We start from the raw sequence: 9,456 nt of genomic DNA on the forward strand, positions 1-9,456 counted from the left end.
TGAAATTAATAAAATATGAAAGTCTCGTGATACTCAGATACACCAAAGTCCAATCTGTTTATTTTCAAATTTGTGCTAAATTACTGAACATATTCATTTTTTTGTGTAGATCATCCATCTGAACTGACTTACTAATGTGATGACGTCACAAAGACTAAGAAAGAACACCATTAATATTGTTGTGTTCATCCTTCTGGACTGACAGCTAAGCTGATGACGTCACAAAGACTAAAGGAATTCTCCTGTGTCACAAAGCTTACTGTGAGTGTCTTTAGGTGCACAGTTCACAGTTTTATTCTCACCTCAGCAGTGAGCAGAGCAACATCAGACGTTTGGTTCTCATCCTTCAGTGAATCTTAAAAATCTCTCATTATTAAGTAAAATGTATCTGACAAAGAAAGTGGTAAGTTTGTCCTTAAGTTGATTTGATTTGCTGGTATTTATGAAAAGGTAATTGATCATTTAATTTCAGTCAAATCGGATTTGAATCTGATCCCATATAGTCTGAACAGGCAAAAGCTCTTTCCTCTCTTTTATGCAGCTTTTGCCTGTTGAGACGATATGGGATCAGATTCATTTCGATAAGTATTCACATTTGGCAACCAGATTTGTTGGAAAACACATTTTAGTGAAATGAAATCTGCTTTTTCCAGATGTGTTCAAGCCTCTGGTTTGATGTCAAATTTGAAACACTTTTCTACAAATCCGTTTTGGTCTGACTGCTCCATCTGTCTTGTCTGACAAATGTTGCTTGAAACAATTTTCTTCAAATCTGTGCAACTGTTTATGTTGTCTGCCACTAGGTGGCACCATAGCATTATATACCAGAGTGAAGTGATTGAAATTAATAAAATATGAAAGTCTCGTGATACTCAGATACACCAAAGTCCAATCTGTTTATTTTCAAATTTGTGCTAAATTACTGAACATATTCATTTTTATTGTGTTGATCATCCATCTGAACTGACTTAATCACGTGGTGACGTCACAAAGACTAAGAAAGAACACCATTATTATTGTTGTGTTGATCCTTCTGGACTGACGAACTAAGCTGATGACGTCACAAAGACTAAAGGAATTCTCCTGTGTCACAAAGCTTACTGTGAGTGTCTTTAGGTGCACAGTTCACAGTTTTATTCTCACCTCAGCAGTGAGCAGAGCAACATCAGACGTTTGGTTCTCATCCTTCAGTAAATCTTAAAAATCTCTCATCATTAAGTAAAATGTATCTGACAAAGAAAGTGGTAAGTTTGTCCTTAATAAGTTGATTTGATTTGCTGGTATTTATGAAAAGGTAATTGATCATTTAATTTCAGTCAAATTGGATTTGAATCTGATCCCATATAGTCTGAACAGGCAAAAGTCGAGTGAAATCTGCTCTTTCCTCTTTTATGTGACTTTTGCCTGTTCAGACAATATGGGATCAGATTCTATTTCGATAAGTATTCACATTTGGCTACCAGATTTGTTGGAAAACACATTTAAGTGAAATGAAATCTGCTTTTTCCAAATGTGTTCAAGCCTCTGGTTTGATGTGAGATTTGAAATACTTTTTTACAAATCCATTTTGGTCTGACTGATCCATCTGTCTTGTCTGACAAATGTTGCTTGAAACAATTTTCTTCAAATCTGTGCAACTGTTTATGTTGTCAGCCACTAGGTGGCACCATAGAATTATACGAGGGCTGTCAATAAAGTATAGGTCCTTTTTATTTTTTTCAAAAACTATATGGATTTCATTCATATGTTTTTACGTCAGACATGCTTGAACCCTCGTGCGCATGTGTGAGTATTTCCACATCTGTCGGTGATGTCATTCGCCTGTGAGCACTCCTTGTGGGAGGAGTCGTCCAGCCCCTCGTCGGAATTCCTTTGTCTGAGAAGTTGCTGAGAGACTGGTGCTTTGTTTGATCAAAATTTTTTCTAAACCTGTGAGGCACATCGAAGTGGACACGGTTCAAAAAATTAAGCTGGTTTTCGGTGAAATTTTTAACGGCTGATGAGAGATTTTGAGGTGATACTGTCGCTTTAAGGACTTCCCATGGAGCGGGACGTCGCGCAGCGGTCCCAGGCGCCGTCGTCAGCCTGTTTCAAGCTGAAAACCTCCACATTTCAGGCTCTATTGATCCAGGACGTCGTGAGAGAACAGAGAAGTTTCAGAAGAAGTCGGTTTCAGCATTTTATCCGGATATTCCACTGTTAAAGGAGATTTTTTTTTAATGAAAGACGTGCGGGCGGGTCCGCGCGTCGAGACGCAGCCGGCGCAGTGCGGCAGCACAGGAAAAACACCTCCATGCTGATAACCATTTGTAAAATCCAGGCGGCTTTTGATGGCTTTTCAGTGGAGTGAGTATCTGAGAAAAGTTGTTGTTCCAACTTAAGGCTTCCAACAGAGGTGTTTTTCCTGTGACGGAGCGTCGCGGTGGCTGCGAGCCAATGCTAAAATGCTGAAACCGACTTCTTCTGAAACTTCTCTGTTCTCTCACGACGTCCTGGATCAATAGAGCCTGAAATGTGGAGGTTTTCAGCTTGAAACAGGCTGACGACGGCGCCTGGGACCGCTGCGCGACATCCCGCTCCATGGGAAGTCCTTAAAGTGACAGTATCACCTCAAAATCTCTTATCAGCCGTTAAAATTTTCACCGAAAACCAGTTTAATTTTTCGAACCGTGTCCACTTCGATGTGCCTCACAGGTTTTGAAAAAATTTTGATCAAACAAAGCGCCAGTCTCTCAGCAACTTGTCAGACAAAGGAATTCTGACGAGGGGCTGGACGACTCCTCCCACAAGGAGTGCTCACAGGCGAATGACGTCACCGACAGGCGTGGAAAAACTCACGAATGCGCACGAGGGTTCAAGCATGTCTGACGTAAAAACATATGAATGAAATCCATATAGTTTTTGAAAAAAATAAAAAGGACCTATACTTTATTGACAGACCTCATATACCAGATTGAAGTGATTGAAATTAATAAAATATGAAAGTCTCGTGATACCCAGATACACCAAAGTCCAATCTGTTTATTTTCACATTTGTGCTAAATTACTGAACATATTCCTTTTTATTGTGTTCATCATCCATCTGAACTGACTTACTCACGTGATGATGTCACAAAGGATAAAACAAAGGCAGCAGTGAGCAGAGCAACATTAGATGTTTGGTTCTCGTTCTTCAGTAAATCTTAAAAGTTTCTCATCATTAATTAAAATGTATCTGACAGAGAAGTTTTTCCTTAATAAGGTGATTTGATTTACTGGTATTTATGAAAAGGTAATTAGTCATTTAATTTCACTCAAATGTGTTTTCCAACAAAGCTGGTAGCCGAATGTGAACACATATCAGATTTGAATCTGATCTCCCAGTGCAAGTCTGAATGATCAAAAGACACAAGCAATCTGATTTTTGCAAATGTGTTCCATCCTCTGGTTTGATTTGAGATTTGAATCACTTTTTTACTAATCCGTTTTGGTCTGACTGATCCATCTGTCTTGTCTGACAAATGGTGCTTGAAACACTTTTCTTCAAATCTGTGCAACTTTTTATGTTGTCAGCCACTAGGTGGCACCATAGCATTATACGAGGTCTGTTAGAAAAGTATCCGACCTTTTTATTTTTTTCAAAAACCTTATGGAATGAATCACATGCTGGACTCCGAAAAATGATGCCCACCCCTTCCACCATTTGGAAGATTCAGACGGTTTTCGGTGGCTTTTCAGTCGTGTGACTATCCGAGAAATTGTGGAAGAGGTGGGCATGTCACAGCATGTCCTGTGAGGCTTCAACACGAAGGCGCTTTTGCTCCGTCAGCTTCGTGCTGAAGCCATCGGCATGAATTTTGCTGCAACTCATTTCATGGCTAAATCTTCTGTCACAGTGGAATGTGCCGAAAAAGTGCTGATGTCCACCTCTTACGCAATTTCTCAGATAGTCACACGATGGTCCCACATCACCACAGAGTTCACTTTTGAAATGATCTGGTCATTTCAGCATGTTGATGGCCGACCGGAGCGCGGCTCGCTCTCCACCGTTGTGCGGCCGTCGTTAAACCGGTTGTACCGCTCCTTAATCTGTGTGATGCCCATAGGATCGTCACCGAAAGCCGTCTGAATCATCCGAATGGTTTCCACCTGGCTGTCGCACAGTTTCTGGCAAAATTTGATGCAGTCGCGCTGCTCCAGTTGTTCCATCTTTTTCTGTGGAATGAAAAAACGGCAAGCGCATGACGCACACCTCAGACAAAGGCTGCTTACCAGGAAATGACACAATTGACAGGTGTGAAAAAATTCAGGCATGCGCACAAAGGTTCAAGGTTTGCTCATGCAAGCACACGTGATTCAAATCCATCAGGTTTTTGCAAAAAATAAAAAGGTCCGATACTTTTCTAACAAACCTTGTATACCAGAGTGAAAAGATTGAAATTAATAAAATATCAGTCTTGTGATAGATTCCAGTCAGATACACCAAAGTCCAATCTGTTTTTTTGTTTGTTTGTTTGTTTGTTTGTTTCAAATTAGTGCTAAATTACTTAACATATTCGTTTTATTGTATTCATCATCCATTTGAACTGACTTAATCATGTGATGATGTCACAAAGACTAAAGCAAGGGCTTGTATGTCACAAAGCTCAGTGTGTGTGTGTGTGTGTGTGTGTGTAGAGTTAACAGTATTATTCTCATGTCAGCAGTGAGCAGAACAACATTAGAGATTTTATTCTCAACCTTCAATTCTAAAAGTTTCTTATCACATTAAAATTGATCTGAGACAAAGTGGCTAGTTTTTTTTTTTCTCATTTAGTTCATCTGGTTTGTTAATATTTGATCAAAAGGTTGTTTGATGATTAAATTGAACTCATATGTGTTTTTTCTAACAAAGCTGGTATCTGATGTTGGTTTTTAATCATTTAATTTCCTGTTATTATATTTCAGATGAGCTGGATGGAGCATCACAGCCTGAATGTGATGGATGATGGACACCTGGTGGCGTCTCAGCCTCCAGCTCCTCAACAGACCACAGGAACCAAAGCCAGGCAGCAAACAAACAATGACAGCATCAGTCAGCTTGGGGAGACTCCTGTGGCCCGACCAAAGAACTGCTTCAAGCAGTTCAGAGAGGAGGTGGCAACCCAGGAGATGTGCTTCAGGGAGGAGCTGGAAGCCCAGAAGGAGTATTTCAGTGAGAAGCTGGTTGTCCAAAAGAGGCATTTTCAGAAGGAGCTGGACGCTAAAAATGAAACTTTGCAAGCCAAGAACGAAGAGATGGAAGCCGTGGAGCAAAGATTTAGGCAGGAGATAGAAAGCCAGCAGAAAGAGCAAGAAGTGGAGAAGCAAAGATTCAGAGATGAGCTGGCTGTCAACGAAGAGAGCTTGAAGGAGATGCACAGTCAGAAGGCCAACATCAGCAGAGAGCTGGAAGCCTTGCAAGGGAATTATGAAGACCTGAAAGAAAAAAATGAAAGTTTCAGAGCCAAAGAGGAGCAACATGTTGAGGAGCTGTCAGCAAAGATGCAAAGATTCATGGATGAACTGGAAGCACAGAAAGAACATTTTCTTAAAGAACTGAAAGCAACGAAAGAGAAGGCTGGAAATGAACTGAAAGACCAGAAACAAATCATCACAGAATTGGAATCCAAAGAGGAGAACTACCTGAAGGAACTGAAAGGTCAGAAACAACTCATCAAAGGATTGGAATTAAAAGAGGAAAACTATGTGAAGGAACTCAAAGATCAGAAAAAAGTAATCACAGAACTGGAATCCAAAGAGGAAAACTATGTGAAGGAACTGGAAGGTCAGAAACAACTCATCAAAGAAGCTGAATCAAAAGAGGAGAACTATCTGAAGGAACTGAAAGGTCAGAAACAACTAATCAAAGGATTGGAATTAAAAGAGGAAAACTATGTGAAGGAACTGAAAGATCAGAAAGAACTAATCACAGAATTGGAATGGAAAGAGGAAAACTATGTGAAGGAACTGGAAGGTCAGAAAACAATAAGCAAACAATTGGCAGACAAAGAACAGAGGTATTGGAATGATCTTCAAGTCCAGAAAAAAATCATCACAGAATTGCAATTAAAAGAGGAAGCCTATCAGAATGGTCTGAAACACCAGCAAAAGCTCATCTCACAATTGGAAGCAAAAGAAGAAATATATCAAAAGGAACTGAAAGAGCAGAAAAAACTCATCAAGCAGCTGGAGGAAGATGAAGAGAAACATCAAAAGGAGCAGGCTGATAACAAGAAAACCATCAAATTCCTCTTCGCTGGAATTTGCCTCTTTGCTGGTTTCACTACAGCAGCATTTGCTTATAACAAATGAATAGTACTCCTCAACTAAAAGTGAAAGAATAAGCAGGAATTTAAGTGATTTTATTGTACAATTTTTTTTGTGACAGGTCATTGGACATATTGTTGTCTCAATAAAAATTTTCACACTAAAATTTTGTGTTTGTTCCACTAATATTAGACCACATTTCCAAACTTTGCAATGATGAAGATACACACGTTAGGCTCAGAAATGAATGAATGGAAATATGTGACACACCCTGTATATAAAAAGCCTTTTGGCACATTTTCCTCTGTGACACATAAGTTGTGGCCGTTTTGTTGGCAGGTTATGTTTCGTTTTGATGTGACAATTCTTGGTTACTCTTATTGACGTTTTGTTTGGTCTACTTGAGGTTGTGGTGGTATCTCATTTCAGACCACAGCATCACGTCTGAGTCTGACTCTCTACACCCAACGTGATCAAAGGAAAAAATGTGATTATTAACCATCAGATGACGAAGTAAAATCTTTTAAATCATTCTAAAGTCAGTTTTAAGCAGAAACAAGGTGATAATTGGTGAGTCACTAGTGACACATTTAAATGAAGTACGCACGTCAAGATGTGCTGGTCTGCGCTCTGTGGTGCTCTGATCATTTCCCCGTCTTTAATTATGAAATTTTTGTTGTACAAAAGCTTCAGATATCTGTCACTGACATAGATGATGACTGGAGTGCAGTTTTATGCAGAAATGAGGTGATAATCGGTGAATCGCTGGTGATGATCACAAATGATGCATGCACAGTTAAGGCGGATCGATTTTTAGGGGGGACCGTTCGGTTGGCAACACTGGAACTCTGCTGAAACTGACCTCTCACATGAGTCCCGGACTGCGAGATGGCGCAAGACTCACAACAATAGCACAAACTATAGTAGAGAAGCTTGAAACTTTGACTGGACTGGGTTGCTTGACGCAAGGACATCTCGCTTCAAATCGCAGAAGCTTTCTCAGCTAAAATTCTTGTTCTTGTAGTCTGACCCTTGTCGAGAAGAACAAACAGAAGCCACAAAAGCTGGAGTTTTAAACCTAACCAGACCCCTCCTACCGAGAGGCAGACTGCTATTGGCTAGTGACTAAACAATTCCTTTAATTAACACCTATTGTGCTCTTGCTAGCACCCTCCTAATGACAGGGTAGCTGTCCCTCCTAATGATGGGACTGACGCCTCTCCTGATGACTTCATAGCCAGAGAGAAGAAATGGTTTTGAGAGAGGGGTGAAGGAAGCATTCTATGTGAAACAGTTGAAACCCAGCCTTAACCGGGGAGGGTGTCTGAGACACGCTTTGTCCCCTGTTTACAATGGGGTACACAGATCAAAGCAGGTTCAGTCTTTTGTTCGTGGTAATGAGTCATTCACATCATCAGGAGAGGCATCAGTCCCATCGTTAGGAGGGACAGCTACTGTTGTATGGCTGGGGGGCCTGGCTGCCTTTTTGTTTCTGTCTTTTGTTTTTCCTTCCAGGTGGCTTGCATTTGGGACTGAGTGGCTGTGTTGCTGAGGTTATCAGGACCTCACCCTGATCACCTGCGGCTCGTCAGGACTCACAGCTGAGGTGCATCTATATGGATTGGAACATGGTGGCATTTAAGACTGGAGTATACAGTGTGTATTTGCCAGAGACTCGACCTTGTGACCAGACGGGTGAGATCGTCGTCTCGGGAGCCATCTCATCATCAGTGGATGCAGAGAACGTCCAGGGTTTGATGCACGGTCTGTGAAAGAGGAGGGGGTGAGGTCTCACGCTCGTCAGCACACTTCCTGAGGTACGTTAGATTTTGTGACTAACATTTATACAGTCAGTAAATGTGGTGTCCCTCACACCTTTATTATATTGAGCTGTATGTTAGTCATGTATCGGCTTCCACTGCAGTGGAGTTTTGTGAACTGGATGTTCCATGCCTGCAGGTTGGGAAGCTGATTAGTAATCAAGCCAGGAAGTGTTTGCTGTTTGTACACCTTTAAGTGTTCTCTCTGTGTGTAGAGTGTGGACTCACATAATGGTTCCTTCTTTCACAGACTCGGTTTGTTGCGGCCACCTGGGGGGTGTCGGCGGGGTCCTTGGGTCCGAACAGCTTCTGGCTCCGGACCGTTAGCGCTGCTGGGAGCGCACCACGCCAGACCGCACTTTCTTTTGTTGTTTTTTGTATCACTGTTATGTATTAAATTCAGTTAGCCTTTGTACCGTGCTCTCCTTATTTCATACTGGGTCCTTCAAACGCTGGTCGGTTCTCTGAGCTGCGTCCGACACATAACAGTAGTCTCTGGCCAAACATCACGGACCCAGCGGTAGCAGAGACGGTAACGCGCCGGGAAGGCGGCAGCAGACGTTCAGAAGTTATCCGGATCAGTTGCGGGTGCTCTCCGCCCGGATGGTGCGTGTTTGAGAACCCATTACTGAATACTGATTTGTGCTCTCTTGCAGCCGTGTTCCTGTGTGTGCCTTATCCGTGGGTCATGGTGGAGTGTGACTGGCGACGGCTTCGCGTTGCACTTCGACCGGATAAGAGGTTTGAACGGGAGCTGCAGGAGTGAGTCTGTAATGGGTGAACGCGCACGGCGGAGCTCTGTGGCACGGGTCGCGGTGCTTCCTGTGTTACAGTCGTAGCCCCGTTTCCCCGGGTAATGATAGCTACTGCGTCTGTTGTGTCAGCTCCGGTGTTATTTAGTTGAATCACATTTTTGGTTGTGTGCTGCTCACAGAAAGGCAGCATGAGTTTGTTTTCTCAGTTACCAAAGGGGTTTTTTCATTTTTAGCACTTTGGCTCCCTCTTTTGGTGACTGAGTCACATTACCGTCAAGCTCTTAAGTTGGAACAGGTGTGTTCCATTTGTTGGAGCTTGACGGTGTAAATCACTTATTTGTTTTGTGTTAGTTCATTTTGTGTGGGTGTTTTTTGAGTTGGTTTTTGTGTGGGATTTTATTTTTTGTTTTTCACTATTTAGTGTCTGGGGTCGTGACCCTGCAGTTCTGCCAAAAAAAAAAAAAGACCCGAGCAACCTTATGTCAGTCTGTTAGTCTTTCTTTTTATTTTTTTTTTTTCGGTTTCGCCTCCCAGGGTTTGATGGGACGGTCCCCTGGGGGGTCATGGGGGGGGTATTTGGGTTGTTGTTTTTTCTTTCTTTTTTTTTGTTTTGT

Source organism: Thalassophryne amazonica, chromosome 16 (genome assembly GCF_902500255.1).
Source record: "Thalassophryne amazonica chromosome 16, fThaAma1.1, whole genome shotgun sequence".
NCBI lineage: Eukaryota > Metazoa > Chordata > Actinopteri > Batrachoidiformes > Batrachoididae > Thalassophryne > Thalassophryne amazonica.